The sequence below is a fragment of the Dermacentor andersoni genome, chromosome 1 (assembly GCF_023375885.2).
Source record: "Dermacentor andersoni chromosome 1, qqDerAnde1_hic_scaffold, whole genome shotgun sequence".
Classification (NCBI taxonomy): Eukaryota; Metazoa; Arthropoda; class Arachnida; order Ixodida; family Ixodidae; genus Dermacentor; species Dermacentor andersoni.
Window position 1 is genome coordinate 208,087,938 of NC_092814.1, and position 21,429 is coordinate 208,109,366.

At 48.5% G+C, this 21,429-nt stretch overlaps 1 protein-coding gene across 1 annotated transcript in view; it reads right to left on the bottom strand.

The window, feature by feature from the left end:
- Nucleotides 1-16,976, bottom strand: part of tyn (trynity) — a 94,433-nt gene extending 77,457 nt beyond the window's left edge. Inside the window, exon 1 of the mRNA XM_055062997.1 lies at nt 16,688-16,976. The gene's annotated coding sequence lies outside the window, so the exon portion shown is untranslated. The remainder of the gene's footprint in view (nt 1-16,687) is intronic.
- Nucleotides 16,977-21,429: the final 4,453 nt, after the last annotated feature.

Consider the following 21,429-nt stretch of genomic DNA (forward strand, 5'->3'; position numbering starts at 1 on the left):
GCGCTCGTGCTTTCTGCGGGGCGCGCACATGCGGGCCATGCACGAAAGAGCCCGCGGAACTCAGTCAAGGACAGCGCTGGGCCGAACACGCTGCCTTAGTGAACCGGGCAATCCCGCACGCGGCATCTCCTCCACCCCTTTCCCGCACTTAGGGCAGTGGCGGCGAAACGGTGCCTCCTCCTCTTACGCAAGCAAGCATCGCTCGTGGGCGCCATAAATTACGCGGCCGTGACGCGAGGAAGCGGTAATGGCGGCGGCCCCCTTTTAATGGCACAATGCTCTACGACCGGTCGGCCGGCGGGCCGCGTAAGAGTGCGTCCGCCCTCTCGGATGTCTCGTGGCTGCGCCGCGTAAACACAAACTCAGCCGGCGCGTGCGCTTATTCGGAAGCGGCTGGCAGCGGGTGTAATTGCGCCAGTGCTCCGCCAGCGTTATTTTTTTTTTTTTAATAAGGGAGCGTTTTATTCGAGAAATAGTGCCCAACGAGAGGCTCTGTATCTTCTTTCCGGCACGCACTGAGTTTTGTACACATACGCGCCGCTGCCGGGAAACCGTCCCAGTGCTATGCGGGAAGTAGAACAAAGAATGTAAAGGAGGTGCGGTTGGTGCAAGGGTTGGCTGGCTTTTGGGTTGCTGTTATACCTACGGCCGCTGGCAGCTTACCGGGCAATAAATGCCGTGATTGTTTCTTCGGAACTGAACTCCGTCCCTAATTGAGCCAACGTCGTGGCGACGCTCCCGTTCTTCGCATTTTCCGAGTACAATTAGCCTAAAAATTCCGTTTTTGGCGTCTTTATGCCTAGCCTTCCCGCCCTTCTTTTTTCTTTTTTTTTCGTTTTTGTTCTGATTTACGGTTTACGGCAAGGCCTCGCAAACTACGCGGACGTGTGACCCGCCAAAAGGATACAATTTTTGCGAACCCCCCCCCCCCCCCCCCCCTTCCCCGTGCCGGATTTTTACGATGTACAAGTTTTTGGATTTCGGTGATTGAAGAGCAATCGGCAGTGATCGGGGCTGTATTCATATAACAATATCGTTTGGTTGTCCTTATCTCTAAATTGTGAATGAGACATCGAGCATGAGGGCTCGTATTCATAGAAAGGTCTCACTCCATACGACTGTTCGTAATAAATTATTCTCATACGAACTGAACATATAATTAGCAAAGGCGACTGGCCAATGGCAATGACAACTTACGAACCATAAGCTTTGTGAATACGGCCCCAGTTCTGTATCTTCTTTTAATGATTGAAGAGTGAGAGTTTGTTTAATCACAGATTTCAAGCGCACCCGCCGATGGGATAGCAACTCAGAGTGTTTGAAGTGGGCTGACTGAAAAATGGAAAAGAACTCTGTAGGTCTTCTTAATTGAATTCTATGGTTTTACGTGTCAGAACGTAAGTTTTCTAAACTCCAGTACGGGCTCGCAATGCAGTAGTCATGACATGCGGTTAACTATTGATATACAGGGTTACCCACTGTAAGGGAAAGCAGGTCATTTGTGTTTGAACAGTATGACTTGAACGTTTCAATTACTTTTTGGGGAAAAGATAGCTCATCAGACGCGTCGGGCAGATATTTATTAATGAGACATTAGTCTACCATAGACTGTATATAGAGTGTAGACTGTGTCATACAGTCTATTATAAACTGATTACTGCAGAGGTCTGTATATGCAAATTAAACTGCTCACACGCTGGAATGCTAATGAGGTGAAATGCTAATTTTCTGAGGAAAGCGTATATGTCGATGCACTAGCGCTTTCAGACATTTAGGAGTTGTTGTGTTTTTATGTTGCCTGACATCAGTTGGTCCGGATTTTATTTATTGGTACATCCGAGCAAGTGTCACCAATACGAGTAGCTTGTGTTGTTACTTTAGGTAACATTATCTTGATAGGTGGTCGGGCGCGGCAGAAGAAACCTATAATGCACTACTTGTCAGCGATATCACTTGAGTGAAATACACGTGTTCATTTTGAACGGCGTGCTAACACAAAATTTTGTGTTAAATTGGCCACGGCAGCTGCAGGGACACTGCAACTTCTAAGCGATGCCTGCGGCTAAGGGTCATTATCTTAAGCGTGGCTATTCAAGTGGCAAGAAGATTCGTGCCAAAAGAGATCTCGCCCGGGAGGACGGCACAAGGTCGAGGTCGTAAAGGTGTTTATAAGGCACCAGCGGTTGGGCCGACCGTCAGCGCAGTGCACGGACTCTCAGCACGAGCGGCGTTCTCCGAGGACAGCGCTGGAGAGCTTGACCCACCAGAAAGCGCTGGAGAGGATGGCCCACTGTAGTGTTCCTCTTCTTCGCTACAATTACCCTCGGGAACAAAAAGGGAGCCGTCCGGCAACCTAACCGCTCCTCACTATGAGTGGATCATAGTACGGCTTGAAGCGCACGACGTTGACAATGTCTCGTCCACGACGACGCATGTCCGAACACGGTTCAATGGGCCCGATAACTCAGCACAATGCGTTGGCGGGTTAGTTGGTGCGAATCCATGAATACTGATACTGATAAAGTGATGTCAGCTGAGAGTAGCGCCTTGTCCTGTCGTCTTTCTTGTCTCTGTCGTTTTGCGCTAAACAAAGTATTCATGGGCCCGATAACGTAGTTAACGGGGGATGCGCGCTCGACGATACGGCATATGGCCTTTCATACATGGGCAGTAGTTTTGAGGAGAGCTCAGGTACAGCGGAAGGAACGGAAAGCCACACAAGCGCTCCAGCAAGGAAGGCGGGTGCACAGGTGGTGCCACCGCGAGTGCTCCACTGGCGCTCTTGGTCATTGGAGGTAAAGGCCTGCGCGAGATCGCGGCACTCTTCAGCGTGCCTTGCAGTGGCAGAAGTGGGCGCACATTCAGATGCATCTGGCCGGTATGGTAGAATTGTGTCGATGGTGTGCGACGTCTGCTTATCGTACAGTAAGAAAATGGGTGAAAAGCCGGTGGTGCTCTGAGTGGCGGTGTCGTACGCATAGGTTACGAAGGGGAGAATGACGTCCCAATTTGTGTGGTCGGAGGCGATGTACATTGCAAGCATTTTGCCGAACGTTCGGTTGAAGCGTTCTGTAAGGCCATTGGTTTGAGGATGGTACGCCGTGGTTGTGCGATGAGCAACGTGGCACTCTTTAAGAATGGCTTTAACTACTTTGGATAGGAAGACACGTCCGTGATCACTGAGCAGTTCCTCAGGTGGTCCATGACGCAGGATGAATCGATGAAGCAGGAAGAAGGCAACATCGCGCGCTGCTGCTGCCTTTTGCCACAGTGGACATCACACAGGGCTACAGCACTAGTTTCGTTTGTAACCCGTTTCCACACCCTATGTTGCTGCTCCGAGAGGAATGTCTTGGCAATGTAGAAGCGATCGAAGACGTGCAAGTTATGGACATGCCCAAAGACAATTACTGTGCTAGTTCCAGTGATCGAATGTGTTCGACCATTGATGGTCGAACACATGACCATTTGTGGGAGTCGAACCCACGACCTTGGTAGGAATCAAACCCACGACATTTGGTGTTAATTAAGGCGAGGTTAATTGAGGCACTGTCAATTTAAATAGAGTTAATTAAGGTACTCATACCCACGACCTTTGATGGGAGTTGAACCCACGACCTTTCGTTCCAATTAAGGCAAAGTTAATTAGGGCACTCGAACGCATGATCTTTGGGAGTCGCACCCTCGACCTTTGGTGGGACCGAAATTTATTGGCATCAAAATTGATGGTGCCACCATTGATGGCCAAACCCACGACTTTTGGTGTTAATTAGGACAACAGTAATTAAGGCACAGTTAAGATATAGTTAATTAGCACACTCGATCCCACGACTTTTGGTGGGAGAAAAGTAATAGGAAGCAACAACGCATTCGAACGAGAATGTCAAGTATTTAATAAATGTCTCGTGAGCGCGAAGGCTCTGCCTTCATCCTCTTTAGCGCTTGTTAAAGTGACTGTCAACTTTTTTTTATTTTCCGTGTGTGAGAAATTCGGCAAGACAGCAGCAGCAGCCACTGTCTGCAAAGGCTAGGATGGTTCGCTAATAAAGATTCGCTTTAAAATAGAAATGCAAATTTTTAACGCAAGTCTGGTTTAGCAGTGCTAGCAACGTGTATCAGAATTTAGCGACGCACCTGTGCTGCTGATGTTACTAAATAGCGCGGTTATATCTGGTCTACATGGCGAGCAAGCGCCTTACAGCGCTCGAACGCGGAATTATCTGTGTGCGCAGCATGGTACTATACATTGCGCACAGCACGGTAATAAAGTATAAGCACAAGACAGGGAAGTATCGGCGCCGGACATCCGTTTATATAGGGCTAGTTGCTCCCACGCTGACGGTGTAGCAAAGCTCGCTGTACCTTTATCGGTGATATTAGCGATACCGACAGGTGTCCCTAGTTGGAGCAATAAACCGACCAACGGAACTTTACTGCCTCCGCACTGCAGTGTAGTGGAACGTGGCGTAGTCACTGATAGGCCGGAGGACGGGGTGGCGGCGGCGGCCCCGTTCTATGCGCGCCGCCGCATGCAGAGAGCGCTGGGAAAAGACGCAATCACCCGCAACGAAAATGCTCGCTGATCGTAAAACGGTTGACCAGAGATGAAGTGACACCCAGTAATCAACCTGAGCGCGCCTCCGGCGAGCTTCTTCCGGCTGGCGGAATTAGAAAAATGGGGTCTGGGGCAGTGCGGCGGGGGGGGTGAGAAAGAGAGAAGAGAGAGAGGAGTGGGCGTACAAATAGAGGAAAAATAACGATAAAAATCGAGCTCCGGCAGCGGTGTTTAGGATCCCGTAGTCTCAAGAGTCGGTCAGATAAATCACACCGCGGAGGTCGGCACACAAGCGCGCAGAGCGGCGGCATGTGGTCAAGGTCAGCGCGCGCGCGCGCGCGTCCTCGGCCTCCCCGCGGTGAGAGAGATGCGCGGGGGGGTCGCTTGCCTTCCACCGAACGCGCCCGTCGATATATACGGGTTCTCCAGTGCAATCTCTGTCGCGGACCGTGTCAACCGCGCGTGTATTTACGCGCGCGCGCTCGAGCACTCCTGCAGCCGAGCGTGGCACTGTCGGTGAGCGAGTCCACGTAATGGCGCTGCCTGGGCCGACCGGAGTGCACCGCTCGGCATTTCGAGCTGCTACTACACTACCACTTGGAGGCGGCGGCTCTGCCGGGGGCGTCGGCGCCTGTCCGTCACGTACCGACGGCTGCCGTCGAGCGCTGCCTCGGGATGCCGTGTTTGCGCAGAGGCGCGCGAGTTGCGAGGAAGGGGGCCGTGATTGCGCCCTCGGAAATACGGGCGCTCGCAGAACAAGGAGCTGGCCGCGTGTAAAGACAGGCGCCACTGCGATTGCGAGCGGCCAAACAAAAGGCTTCCCTTCGGTGAGGAGAACTGCTTGAGAGTACTAATTTGCTGACTGGCTGTAAGAAATGGGCCGATATGTCAATGGAGCTGCTTACCAAGCGGGCTGGCAGACTGACGTGCAGTTTTATTTGGCCGGTATATGCAGCGCGATGCGATCATCTCGGCGTGTGTGTGTTTCCCGTCAGCGGACCGGTGAGGAGTGAGGTAGGAACGGCGCTCGGTGAGAGCGAACAGGGGGCACGAGGCAACGAGTGGCGGCGCCTGGCGCTGCTATGAGCGGCGGGCGTGCGCCCCTTACAAGCTTCCTGTGAACTACAAGTGCAATGGATACAGTAAAGCTAAGCCAAGACACTCGTGCAAGCAGGCGTAAGGTAGTAAGCGAGCTTTAAGGCTTCCCCGTGGTGCTCACACCAAGATGTTGATTCGCATTGTCATCTTTGGAATTCTGTTATGCCCGGCATCGTGAATGGCAGCGCTGAACTTATGAACGCGCGAAATTACTTTAACAATTATTATTTATTGTTTCTTTTTTTTTCCAAGTTTCAAGTTTATTGCTCCATTCATTAGTGGTACATATATGCAGTAGAAGTTATACAGAAAGAGGTCCCACAGTTAGAAACTGCAGATTTATTAAGTTGGATATTTTATAACTTATCCTGCTTTCCTTTTTCTTTGTTTTTTCTTCCATCCATTGAGCTTAATGCGGCTAAAAGCAAAGTGACATTTGTAGACAGACGACACAAATGACGCCAGGCAGGCAAAAATAGTTGTCGCGACGAACATGATATGCCAATATGCACGTAGACGTAGCTTTGTTTTGAGATGCCTAGGAAAGGCGCATCGAGACAGCTACGTTCCTTAAGGAGGCGTACTCAACGCCATGATGATCTCATGACGTCGCTTTGAGAGCCTGTTTTTTGGAACGTCGAAACTGCCCCGAAAACCAAGCAAAAAGAAAATCGAGGGATTGCGTTTCTTAACACTGTACTCCGTAATTAGCAATGGCATTTACATCATTGAAAGCATAAGGGGGAAAAAAGAATACAGACATAATTTTGACGCCAAGATCCCCCTCTACATAACTAGAAAACCGCAATTTGTTATAGTAAAAATTTGTTTTTTTAACATTTGTGTATTAAAGTCGCATTATGAAAATGTTTATGTGTCTATGTTTGCATATATGTATAACGTTGTTACGGTGAGGCAAAAAGGAGAACGAGGACGGTCCCGAAGACGACGAAAAACAGACACAGCCTGGCTGGGCTCTCTTCCGTCTCCGAGAACGTTCTCTGTTTGCAAATACATCTTCTAAATAGTTTTATACGCGTAAAATTTGGCCCAAGCTCTCCGTAACTTATTGTTTTTATAGGGATATTTTTTATCTTAATGACCGTCCCTTTGGCCAGACATCCCTTGTCAAACATCGTATTCACACCGGACATGGTCAGCCAATTCATCGACTACCCTGCCGAGTTTCAGCGTCTTAGCGCCACGACAAGATGCTCGCAAAAGACATCATAGAGCCATCGTCAAGTACCTGAGCATCACCTGTCGTCTTAGTTAAAAAGAAGACTGCACACAGACATTTGGAGCTGACTATCGTTATCTCAATGACATTACAAAGAAGGATATCTAGCCACTACCTCGAACGGATAACGCCCTTTTTGTCTCTATGGTGCCCAGTATTTTTCATCCACCGACCTTCGGTCCGGGTATTATCAAATTGTGTTGGATGATCTTGGTCGTGAAAAGACAGCTTTTATAACACCGGACGGACTTTAAATTATGGGGTTTAACGTGCCAAAACCACTTTCTGATTATGAGGCACGCCGTAGTGGAGGACTCCGGAAATTTCGACTACCTGGGGATCTTTAACGTGCACCTAAATCTAAGTACACGGGTGTTTTCGCATTTCGCCCCCATCGAAATGCGGCCGCCATGGCCTGGATTCGATCCCGCGACCTCGTGCTCAGCAGCCCAACACCATAGCCACTGAGCAACCACGGCGGGTACCGGACGGACTTTATCAATTGGTTTATGTAACGCTCCGGCCACCTTTGAGCGGATCATCGACTCTCTACTTCAAGGGTTTAAATGGCCGACTTGTCTTTGCAACCTGGATGACGTTATAGTGTTATCACCTACGTTCGATACACACCTTGAGCGACTCTCAGCCATTCTTGGTATATTTCGCAAGGCTGGTCTTCAGCTCAACTAAAAAAAAAAAAAGAATTCAATTTTGGCCATCGTCAGATAACTGTGCTTCGACATCTGGTTGTCGCTTCTAGAATCCGACCTGACCCGGCAAAATTGGTGCCGTCAAAGACTTTTCTGTGCCGCACTCAGCAAAGATGTCCACAGATTCGCAGGGCTTTGCTTTTACTTCCGCCGCTTTGTTAAACATTTTGCCACCATAGCACGGCCACTCACAGACCTGCTCAAAAAAGGTGTGCCTTTTGCATGGGGACCCTCCCAAGCTGCAGCCTCCTCTCTTCTAACGGCCTTGCTCACCACCCCGCCTATCCTCGGTCACTTCGATGCTTCAGCCCCTAGACAGTTGAGCACCGATGCAAGTGGCCATGGGATCGGCACTGTCTTCGCGCAAGTTCAGTTTCAGTCGCAGTTTCAGTTTGTTATTATTTAAATACATTGAATGGGTAAGAGACAATATACAGACGAGGGTCCCAAAGTCAAAGACTGCAACGGGACCCTCGGTTAATAATAATAATGGAGGGACGTATAAAGAAGAGCAAGCATGTAAAAGAAAGAAACACAATCGCGAAAAATACAACATAGAAAAATTAAATAAACGAACAAAATTGTCAGTATACGAGCCTATAGTGAATAAATAAACTGCCAATACATACAAATGACAAATGTAGTGTAATGAATGATGTAAACTTAGTTATACATGTAAAAAAGCTTAAGGGCATCACTAAATGCATGAAAGGATGAAGATTTAATAGTGTTGGGTAAATCATTCCACAGTTTTATTGCAGCGAATGATGATGTCATTTTTCCATAGTTAGAATGACCCATAGGCAGTAGAAAATTGGAGTTACGTGGAAACCTGGTATTACTATTATTGATGAGGTACCTGGAATCAATGACTTCGTACGATAGCTGTTTAGTAAGTAATTTATAAAACATAAATATTAGACGATAGTTGAACAAGTTCGTTACGACAAGGATGTTATTTTCACGAAGTAATGGAGCAGCACTCGTGAAAAACCCGCTGTAGCGTGGTCATGACCGTGTTATTGCGTACGCCAGCCGCCTTTTGTCACCTTTGGATGGAAACTACTCCATTAACGACAGAGAGTGTCTGGCTGTTGTCTGGGCGGTTGCGAAATTCCGTCCCTATCTACAGGACTGGTCCTTTTGTATTGCCACTTACCATCACACTCTGTTTTGGCCTTAAAAGACTCCACAGGGAGGCTTGCCCGATGGGCTTTGCGGCAGTAGGAGTATTCCTATTCAGTGGTCTACAAATTTTGGCGCCAGCACGCAGACGCCCAACTGCTTCTCCCGTTACCTCGTAGACACGCCCGACGTCGACGACACGGACGCTTCCGCCATGCGTTCTCTCATCCCAAAGTATGGACAAGGCCAAAAAGCAACGCCGTAAGGCCGTCTTGCAGACCCTCATTGAGCGAGTTGAATCTGCGCCTACTGAACCATCCATTCCGTGGTTCGTCCTGTAGTCGGTATTTTGTACCGCCATAATTTTCACGTCGATGGTCCTTCCCTTCTCTGTGTCGTCCTGCGCCACCTTCGCACAGACGTCCTCCATGAGCTTCATGACGCGCCAATTGCAGGCCATCCTGGTGTCACTCGCACCTACGACCGCGTCCGCCTTCGCTTCTGCTGGCCCGGCTTTGCTCGCTGTGTACGGCGATACGTTGGTGCGTGCGAGCAATGTCAGCGATGGAAAAAACCAGCGAGGCTTCCTTACGGGTATCTTCAACCCCTCGACATCCCAACTGAACCATTATTTCGAGTGAGTTTAGATCTTCTCGGCCCTTCTCCAGAGTGCAGGTCCGGCAACAGGTGCAAAGCTGTGGCTACAGATTACGCCACGCGCGACGCCATTACCCGAGCGCTTCCGACCAGTTGTGCAACTGCCGTCGCAGATTTCCTCTTCCGCGACATGATTTTAGTGCATGGCGCCCCACGACAGCTACTCACGGACCGTGGTGCATACCTTTCTCTCCCAAATCATTGCTCACCTCTTACAATTCTGCCCGACCAACAACAAGCTCTCTACCTCGTACCATCCTCAGACCAATGGCCTGACTGAGCGTTTTGAACGGACCGTCCCTGACATGCTCAGTATGTTTCGCTAGACCACCGTGACTGGGACATTGCACTGCCCTATCCGTAACGTTGGCTTACTGTTCTTCACGCAACGAAACTGCCGGTAATTAAAAATTGATGGTAATTTACGTGCCAAAACCACGATCTGATTATGAGGCACACCGTAGTGAGGGACTCCGGAATAATTTTGACCACCGGGGGTTCTTTAACGTGCACCTGAATCTAAGTGCACGGGTGTTTTCGCATATCGCCCCCGTTGCCGGTTATTCACCGTTTTACCTCTTGTTCGGTCGCGACCTTGCGGTATACCCTTGGACGTTACACTTCCCTCTGCTAGTGCCTCGAGCAGCGGGTATGCCCGCGACGCCATTGTCCATGCTGACCACGCGAGGCAGCTTACCCGCACTCGTCTGTTGGCATCCGAAGAAAATCAAAAAACGCGTTTACAATAAGCTGTACCATGACGTACACATTTCACTAGGTTCCCTTGTGCTACTTTGGCCAACTTCCCGTCGAAAGGGGCTCTCGGAAAAACTCCTTCCTTGCTACAAAGACCCTTATCGCGTCCTATACGTATACGTCAAGTGACCGATGTCACCTATGAGATGGTGCCTGTCAACTCCACCATCTCATCTGACATAACTTCACCTGACGCCGTTCACGTCTCACAGCTAAAACTTTACCACGCTATTCCTGGCGGTCCCCTGTGACGCACTTGGACAGTGTTTTTTTCCGCCGGAGGTAGTGTTACGGTGAGATGAAGAGGAGAACGAGGACGGTCCCGAAGACGACGAAAAGTCGACACAGCCTGGCTGGGCTCTCTTCCACCGAACGTTCTCTGTTCCATCGAAAGTTCTCTGCGCCTACGTGGTCGTCTCGTGTCTCCTTTCTTCGTCCGTTGTTTTATTTGGCGCCTTCGTTGTAATCAAGCCACATCCGTCCACGCGAACGCTTCCAACACTTCCACGACTGTCCCTGTAATGGACCTCAAGCCCTCAATAAGAAAAAAGCTAAGGACTTTCTGGCAGCGCTTGTGGGATAAAGAAATAGAAAATAAACTACATGTTATCAAGCCGTATCCTGGCAACTGGCCGCCGGTATCAAAGAACCGCCATACAGAAGTAACACTTTGCAGACTCAGGATAGGACACACATACAGCACACACGCATACGTCTTGTCCGGTGGCGATCCACCCATGTGTGATAAATGTGGTGAGCCACTTACCGTGCTTCACATCCTGCTGCAATGCACTGAATTAGACGCTAATAGGAAAAAGCATTTTCCATTACCACACCGGCAACAAATTCCACTTCATCCTCTAATGATCATAGGTATAGAACCGCTCTTTAAATATCAATCCTTGTTCGAATTTTTAAAAGATGTACATAGTTTTCATGTTATATCACCAAGAAATCCGTAGCACGGCCTCTTAACTGAGGTTTCTGCTGCAGTAACTGCATTAAGAGAAAGCACCTGCCTCCCAGCCTTTGGACTCAAAGGCCTCCCGGAGGCATAGGTGCTATTTCCATATTCTTGCATTTTAGCTCCATGATCACTTATCATGCGTACTATATCCATAGACAACTACATGTATCACTATCATAATTTTATACAATGTATCATTTTACGCTTCTATGATACGGATTGATTTTAGGCCACTTTAGAGCCATGTTACATCCCACCATCGCAATTCACAAATCAGCGCTTAACACAACATTATCAGTCATGGCGCTCTTTGGCCATACCTGACCCTTGCGCCACTAAAAAATACACATTCATTCATTCATTCGTTGTAATCATGCATAACCAACTCGCCCACCAGCACGTGCTCAGTGTTCTCTGTTAGTAAATACATCTTCTAAATAGACTCACACGTGTAACAATATGTATGTATATATTCATTTTGTGTAATTACATGTTTTAAACTAGTTGTTTCGCTTGCCACCAGAAGTATACTTATTTCTTGTAGCTGCTATATATCTACATACATTCACTATGGGCCTCTACTATAGCATTTGGTTACCGGCCCAGCAGTTTTTGTACGAATTACTGTATAAATGACAAATAAATGAAATAAAAACGAAACGACATGCATTACAAAACTCTCCCACACCATTTCTCTTTCTCTCTCTATCCCTCTTGCTTTTTTTTTTCGCTATAATGCTCGCACACTCAGTCTCATTGGTCGAACGGAACAAGAACATTTAGCAATTGATGTAACGAAAAATCGGATCGAACGCTCTGTGGTGGCTCAGTGGCTATATGACATTCTTCTGCTGAGCACGAGCTCACGGGCTCGATTCATGGCCGGGGCGGCCGCATTTCGATGGGGGAGCAATGCGAGAATGCTCATGTAGCGTGCTTTGTGCGCACGGTAAAGAGCGCCGGCGGTCAAAATTCCGCAGCTCTGCATAGTGATCGGTAATACAGTTGTAGCAATATATTCACTCGTTTTTATCGAGTTTTATGTGCGTGTGTGTTTTGATACATGACGTAGTACATCTTGCCAGAAACTGAAGGAAAGGACGGCAAAAAAAGAAACAACGAGAAAGGAAGGACACGTGTGCCGTCAGCCTGAATACAAACGCGGACAATCATCAAACGACTCTAATGCGTTATCGTGCTGCCAGGATCGCCTGCATTTGTAGGCGCAGCTTCATTCCATCTTCAAAACGTACATTTGGGACTGTTTCGTGCTTAGAATCCGGCTACAGAGTGATTACACGTCGAAATTCTATAATATACGTGGATCACGCGTTCCGCATGTCAGTTATTTTCTGTTCGCTTTTCAATTTACTCTGTTGCGTTCACTTTTACGACCTCTAAAGATACAACCGTTGTAGTACAACCAGGTACCGGCGCTACTGCAGTAGAGAAGACCGGGAGAAGGGGGGAGTGAGCTGCACTTAGGCGAAATATATCAAAATAGTTGCGAACGCGCCTTAGTTAGCGACGACGTCAGTGTAGCACTGGCAAGGAACAGCGGCCATATGTGCAACAAGAACGAGTAGGAAAACTTTGCATGCTCGTTCTTCTTCGGGTCTAATGCAAGACCCGTAGTCTCCTTCCCCCATTAATTGGTACTCGGTCGTACCGACAACAGACCATTGTCAGAACAAATCATTTTAGAATAACGTCCTCACAAGCTGTCACAGCAGAGGTCTACGAAATTAATGTTGCAGTTCTTTACAGACAACAAAAATTGCACGAGCGGCGACTCTACACTGACAAGTGTTAACTGTTGCTCTATGCTGTGAACCGCGGTGATTGTGTACATGTGCTCTGTTTCTGACTCTCTCTCTCTCTCTCTCTCTCTCTCTCTCTCTCTCTCTCTCTCTGCTTCCTTCTTGTATTTTTACGTCCCCGTCCTCCCACTGTAGGGTAGCAAATCGGATTTTTCTTCCGGTTAACTTCCCTGCTTTTCCTTTGTTTCAACGTTCTCTCTCTTTCTCTCTCTATTTGCGTTAATCCTTTTTATGAATGGGCTGCAAGTTAGGACCAGTTGGTGCTCACGTATAGCAAGAACCGGAGCAGGAGTGTTGCTAGCTGCAGGCAGACATAGCCTTGCAGGTACTGGCCGCAATTGCTCCGCCACTTATCAATTGAGGTATGGTACCTATATAAAGAGCCCGTCGGAACACATACGAGGGAGGCTAACGGCAAGGACGGATTTAAACCGGGAAGCAATGGCAACAAGGATCAGTGGGGTTTAGCGCAACCACAGAGACAGAACACCGTTAGAGGGGCTCATGCGTTGGCCGGCTTATTCAGTGTGCACCTAAAGCGGACGAGTCTGCGCTTCGACCTTATCGGAATGCGGGCGCCGTGGCCGGGAATCGAACCTACGACCTCGTGCTCAGCAGCCGAACTGCATAGCCATATTCAGCCGAGTTCGGCACAATGAAATACGCGCAAGAATAATGCCCGAACTTTTTTTTTTCTCGATGCCTTTTGTGAAGTGTGCACTGATGACTTCTTTGTAAAGGCTCACTTACTGAGATAAACGCCAGCACCGTACGAGAGAACCTGATAAAGGATTTCTGCTTCTTGATCCTGACTATTTTAGTTCAACTTTCTTGCTTCTCTGAGCGTGTAATCGTTCTGGATTTCCAAGAGTGAGAAGATATAAAGATATCTTGTTCGATCAAGTTTGTATCAGCGTCACGCCGGTCGGCGGAGTTATCCGACGCAAACCTCGATTTTGAGAAAGACATTAATAATGGGCAAGAACACGGTAGTACGCCCGTAATGATTCGTGAAGGTTTAATTCACAGTTGGAAAAATGGTAAAATTGTTTGCAACAGTGATGACGACGACAATTTCGGTTGGGCGGGCTGGCTACCTGTGGCCTAAAAAACTTTACCAGGCCACCAACCTGTAAAATTAATTCAGTAATTTGAGCTGATCTGATAAGTTTTGTTTGTCGACAATCATAACAAGAGAAAAAGGAACAGAAAAGCGTTTGCTTAAAATGCATAATTTGGCCGTAACTAGACACTGGTTCGTTTGGCCTCATCAGTTTGCCTACTCGTGGGAGAAAGAGAGAGAAACAGTGGAAAGGCAGGCAGGTTAACCAGACAAATAAATCTGGTTTGGTACCCTGCACGGAGGTAAAGGAAAAATGGATTACGAGCGACAGGAAATGTGTGAATTCTTATACACCAACGCGTCCAACAATGCTGCGGCACATACTTAGGTGAAGTGCTCAGTACTTCTTGCGCAAATAAGTAACCGCCGTGATAATAAGCAACAAATACATCGTGAACTCCACTGAGGACACCAAGCACGCCTTGCTAATAAAAGTGAACGCAAAAATAATTCCGTTCAGCAAACTGTAACGCCGATGCAAGTACATACGCGCTAAGACTGTGCACAAATGGGTGAACTATCACTTGTTCTTATTTTCCTTCTTTATTTACCTAAGAAGAATTCTAAAAGGAACTAATCGCTAAGAACCACAACGAAGAGTTCTTGCACATTTCAGGGGATGCAAGCACAATGCTTTCTATGCGCAGAAAGTGTTTGTCATCAGCCGTCTGCGTTCACTGCCCAGTCTCGTGTGCGATAAACATTCGTCGGTGACCCTACGAATAAGAAACGATTACGTGAGAGCTGCTTTATGGACCCGGTGTTTTTTTTTTTAATTGTTGGTGTTGACAAGCTTTCGCCTGTTGAGCGGTTTGGCTCTAATTCCTGGAAGACAGGCAAATCACATTTACGTCATTGTCCTCTGTAATGAATTAAGGAGCGTGTACGAAGCTGTGGTCGACGGTTGGCAAGTCAGTTACGAGGCACGAGGAAAACAGTGATCTCGCGGTACGTATCGCGCTCTGTGTTCGAGCAATTGTTGAGGTCCGTTTTAGTTTCCCGTGAAATATTGTGCGCACCCTTTAGCGACGTCTTTGTCAAGGGCTTCAGCAAATCCAAATCCTTAGAGCTCGCACAAATGGTGTTTGCGTATATTTCGCGGGTAGTTTTACTTTTGATCAGCCGGCGATTTCCCACACGGATGGCAGTGACTGCGCGGGGAGAAATGCGAGATCTCCTTTAAATCGCAGCGTCGATCCAGTATGTCACAAAAGTCTAACTACGGGGCAACATCTTTGCAGCAAGCGTGAACGGGACTGCAGGCTGGAATTCACTTGGTTCGAAGGCTTGAAAAAAAGCCAAACCACATTGTAGGAAATACAAAATAAGAAAGAATCCTGAGCGTAAATTGCCAAAGCTTTTTGTTCGTAAGGGCTCTTTGCCATTGGCCGGTCGCCTTCACTAATGATATGTCCAGCATCAGGACTGGCTGGAATTTGCTCTCACGAAAAATTCTAGCGTAAGAGCTATCTTTTTTTTTTGGCGAATGCGGGCCTTTTTATCTAACTTATCCGGAATCAGTGCACTCTACGCATTGAATAACGATCGGCTATTATAATCTCAATGTTAGAGAAGAAGACACAATACGAAATTTTACGTCTCTGTTGCTTTAACGCCACAATAAATACTAAACAGGGCCTCGCTTTTCGAAACACTGGAACACGAAATAGACAGTGCAATGTCCCGAAGTCATACATTGCATAGCGACGTATGTTTACAGCTTGCCTGTGGTTACGATGCGCACGTAAATACTCGGTAGATAATTTTAATATGGTGTCAATGGCTGTATATCTTTGTGTATATAATACAGCAAGTCTTACGTTTCTCTACATTTAGCTTTTTCCCATTTGAAAGTTATCAAACACTTGAAGAGAAATGTTGTCCTTTCCATGCCTTTAGAAAACACGTGAAAATTCGCCGAAGAAGGTAATAAGTGTTTACGACGGTGACAAGGAGACAATGTGTTAGAAACAGTACGACTCATTTTTTTTTCACGATGTGGTATGATGAGACGCGAGCCAATGGACACCTTTCATTTAGTTGCACTTTGTGGCCGTTTCTGTCTCTGCTTCCGGAAAAAAAGAGAGTATACAGCGGAGCTTCTGGTTTCGACAGCGTTCCAGCAAATAACTTAATACTCTGACAGTGTTGTGAACGCCTCTGGCCAAGAGACATGCAGTGGCGAACAAGATCTCGCAAGACACTACCTTGATTTCTATGTCGAGCAAAGCCTGTCCTTCGACTAATAGACAGGTGATGGGTCACTAATAGGTTCGGCGCCCGCATCAGCCGCGTTCGCTGTAGGAAAGCAATAGGATAGCAGCAGTTGAAGGTGATTTTCTCGAGAGGCAAAGATGAAGAAAAAAGAAGGAAGGAAAGGGCAGCCTCTTCACTATGAGTCCTGGATGTGCACTTCATCGCATGGTTTCCGCGCACAGAAACTGCGTCTTGTGGACAAATAGTTCCATAAGATGCAGTTTCCGCTGGAACACTTCGTACTCGTTTCCGGCCCAGCGCCGTACTTCGTTGACAGAGACATTTGACACAGCATTCCATGGCTATTATTGCCACAAAAGCTGCAAACCACCGCCGAGTCAGCTGGCTGGCTGTAGTTGGAAGGTCACAGAATCACTCACCTTGTTCTTCAGAGGCGAGTTGATTCGGACGAGCACAGTTGTGTGGAAGGATCCGCACTCTCTGCAAGCCGTGTCGCACAGTCCGGAAGATCGCGCGGATTGTCGACCGAAGTCCAGCACTCGGAGTGTACGGAGCTTGGCCGCTGGGTGTCCGCGCAGCAAAGCCGAGAGCACACCTCGCACGGCGGTGGTGGTGGCGGTGCGAGGCCGACCAGCTGATGATGGGTGCACTTGGAACGACCGCCGTGCGCGCTGTGTGCCGCTGGTACTGTCTGCTACGGCGGACCGCTCCTCCTCGGGAGAGCAAATGGAGCCCTTCTCCGGACGCCGCTTCTCTTTAAATCGCACGGGTCAGCTGCGCCGCTTCCCCCTTGGCAGGGCCGCGCACTCCTCCCCGTCTTTTTCTTCCTCCTCACTCGCGCCCTCCTGTCGGTTGCGCTTCGCCGCCGTGCTCCAAGGGGCGATCTCCCATTCAGAAGCGCGTGGCTAACCTCGCGGAGGCCCAAGTCGCAGTGGTGACGAGGAGAGAGCTTTTGCCGTGTGTACACGTAGCGCATTGCAGGCTCGCGTTCGGCCCGGCCCCGCTGGTCTTGTCCATCTGTCACGCGTTGCGCCCGTAACTGTTGTTGCGATACCAACTTGCCTGCGTTCTGTACTCACTCTGAGCATTGTGCAAGTTCTCTGAACATTCTGAAAGGTGCTTCTCTAGTATACAGAACGCTGAGCCATTCTTTTCGGAAGACGGCGGAACAATGTATTTGTGCGTATATTAGTTTCGTTGAAGGTTGGGATACCGTATGTACATATATTCGTGATAATGAGCCCAGTACATAAGCAGTATAGCGCCCTCGAGACGCCGTGTGCTTACGCCCATCTACAGCAGCACATGCGTACATACAGTTCATCAGTGCAGCAGATTATTAGTGTTATCATGGATGAACACGCTCTTGACACGTTCTTGGGGTTAGAGGATGCTGTAACTGCATCACGGCGATATGATGACGTCGCCCGAACCCATCGAAAAAAAATCAAGAATCTGATTGATGCACGGTCTCTGTGGCGAATTTTTCGTAGTGATCCTGCGTCAGTCTACACGCGTCAGCGGTAGTCGTTTCTATATGTGGTGTAGGGAGAATATAAAGACGCATTCAAAAGACTTTTACTTGCTCGGATTGAATGGCTTTACCGTCAAAACCTGGTACATCAAGAGCTTGCAAAGCGTCGTTCATTTATACTCTTTCCACATTCTTTCCGTGGTCATTCAGCGGCGGTGCACGTCACAGGACGTCATCAAGGCTCAGCATTTGCTGCACTGTCTCGCTGCTTATAGTTTTCTGACCACAGTTATCTCGCTTTGGTCATTTATACGCGTGCGCGGAGTGTACTGCACATCGCGTCGCCCTTTGACGCCCACAATCGCAGCGAGTCCTCGTAGAGTACCCACATGGCATCCGCCCCCCCGCTCTTGGGACCGGGAAGCGCGTGGCGGAGGGACGGACTCGTCCTTACGCAAATCGTCTCGGCTTCCTCGTAAGACACAGTGGCCCAGCTTGGCCGCCGCAGTGTGCCACCGCGTGCCTGCTATACGGTGATGACTTTATACTGGACTGCACATGGCCTGGTGCGTAAGGTGCGCGCGACGTTCCTTCTGGCCGCCATTCCTTTTGTCTCTCTCCCCTCTTTTGCCTCCCATTGTCTTTCGGCCGCTGTGTGTACGGCGGGGACGTGCTTGGAGCGCGAGGCACGCTCGCGCGCGCCATGCCTGCCCTGCATTCTCTCTCTCGCTCGACCATCTCGCTCTGCTCCGCCAGTGACAACCTGCCCGCGGCGCTGTGTTGTTTGTCTCTTCCTTTTCTCTCACTAATGGAAACAAAAGTTGCCCCGTCATAGAAGCCTTTGATGAAACCAGGACGTCAAGCTGAACGTTTGGACGTCGCTTTATTCTTGCGCGCGCACTAAGTGAAATGGCACCATGGGGGCTAGGTGCTCTGACCCCGAAACTATCCCCACCTCCTTGTTGCGTCGCGGCAGTGCATTGGTAGAAAAAAGAATGCAGCGACTTTTTTTTTTTCATTTAAGATTACGTGACAAAGCATCGCGGAAGCGATGCGTCGCGTTGTGTCGCGTTGATATTTTTAAGACGGTAGGTCGCGTCTTCTCGCGAAACGCATGTTGCAAGTGTGCTTTTGGTGCTTCTGTATACGACTTGCAGGCGCAAGTTGTAATCAGCTAGCTCAAGTAGAAGGTAATTGGAGATAGGTGGGAGAGGCCTTTGTACTGCCCAGTGGACTTAAAAAAATAGGCTGCTGCTGCTGCTGGTGATGATGATGATGATGATGATGATGATGATGATGATGATGATGATGACGACGACGACGACGATGATGATGATGATGATGGTGGTGGTGGTGGTGGTGGTGGTGGTGGTGGTGGTGGTGGTGGTGGTGGTGGTGGGGGTGGTGGTGGCGGTGGCGGTGGTGGTGGTGATGATGTGTATGACAATTTGAAAAGCACCCGCTGTGACCTGTACGCGACTGGTGAAACAATTTACATAAAATTGCACTGTACCTGACTCTGTGATAGAGAGGGGGAGGGGCAGTCATCGAATTCACAAAGCTGTTCATCACCAAAGAACGGTGAATCTTATGGCCCACTGGCGTCATGCTGATCGTGTACTATTGATGCTTGACTGTGCTGATAGGTCAGTATACAGCCAGCTGTTCTATGAGCTTCGTAAATGCAGCCGCAGTGACCTAATTGATTTAAAACAGCTGTTCGCAACGGCAGGGAACCTTGTTACAATTCTGTTTCAGCTATACCTTCATAAACAGGCACATTTGCGAATTTCCGGTGCAGTATCTTCCAATAGCCCTGCTGTTTTGTTGCCTCGGTTATATATTGTATTGTATGGTTTAATGGTTACATTGACCGAAGTAAGTGCTGCACGTAACTTCCAATTAACTTCTAATTCGTAGGTGCTGAACGATTTAAAAATGAAAAACTATAATAATACCGTAATAGTTACTTTATTTGTTATCATAAAGCTGAGGAGAGGTGAGAGAAATAGCTGAACAAATAGCTTGACTTGCTCCCTCCTCCCCGAAATACAACACCTCGGTGAGTGAATAGCATAATCAAGTGTACGTAATCAAATATGGTAAAACACAGCAACACCCTGAGCAAAAATAATACAACTGCAGCAAAAAAAAAAAACTGCATAATCGACTGCAATGCTAAGCATTTCCTAGATACAGGGTCCACCTGAATACAGGACTCAGCATAAGAGGGCAACAAGAGGTGCCGCCCAATCGAGAGAGTGAACAAAGATGACAGCGAGCGCGGCCAGTCGCTCACAAATATCTCACGCGAACGAGGAGCCATTGTGAGTAGGGGCCGCCGATTCAAAAACGTTTCACACGTAAGACGTATTTCGTGACCGGCGCGTTGGTTAACGCCTCGTCGCCTCTCTTCACTGTACGGCGCCCGTTTGCGGACCACTTGCGAGGCCTGAGAAAGGCTTCACGCATCTGGCTGCCGTTTTGTTTTTGTCCTGTTGGCAATGCCTAAAGGAACACCTTCGCAGATTTACAAAAGCTGTCTTAGGTGTATACCAAGAACGTTGTCATCAGCTGAGATCGATACCATAAATGCTCGCCAGGATTTCCAGATGCAGTCTCAGGCGATGCTGGAGTTTTTCTATGGAGACTGTTAGGAACTTCGAGAAGGCTCTTCACCGGCTACCGCGACGACCACCCGCTCTACGAAGGCTCATCGTAACTTTGGTAATTGATCACTGAATCTAAGATTCTACCACGCACTCTTTATGGTTAATTAGAGGCACGCCGACCACGTACACATTTATACCGATGGATCGGCAACTCTCCAGTGTTCCTCTGGAGCCGTGGTTTTCCCAGCGAAAGCCACCACCATCAGTTTCAAGACATGTCCCCCAAGGACACCGCTGGCTGCGGAACTTGCAGCTCTTCGCGCTGCACTTCGTCTAGTCAGCCAAAAACAACCTCGAAGATGGTCAATATTTCGAAGGCAGCACTGCAGTTTTTGCTACCAGCCCTGCGGCGTGGACCACACGAACAACTGGTATCCGAGATTAGAGAATTAACCCATACCTTGACTGAGAAAGGACACCAGGTGACGTTTCAGTGGCTTCCAAGTCACTGCGGCGTCATAGGGAACGAACACGCTGATAACGCTGCTCGGTCGGCTCTTCAAGGCGACGAAGAGGAGCCGATACCATTATCAAGGACAGATTCCGCCAGAAAACTTCGAATGCTCAGCCGTGATATCACGTTCTCCTTGTGGAACGCAGGAAATTTTCACAACAACCGGCTGCACAACCTAGACTCTTCTCTACGCCTTTGCATTCCAGCTGGACTCTGCCGCCGAATATGGCTAGGGGTGGCGTTTGTCGAATATCGCTAGAGGTGGCGTTCACCAAGTCTTTTGCTTTCCGAATGGGATGGGCTGGCGACGCCTCGCGTGATGACTGTGGTAAAGATGAGACTCTTCAGCACCTTCTCTGTGACTGTCCTCGCTATAATCTACAGAGACGATCGCTCGCAATCGCGATAGCGCGCATTGACCGAAGATCTCCAACAGAGGAACTTATTTTAATATGCCGTCATCACAAGCCATCGCAGCAGAGGGCGACGAGGACACTGTCGCAGTTTTCAAGGGCAACAGAATTGGACAAGCGGCTGTAGCCTGAACAGATGTTTATAGTG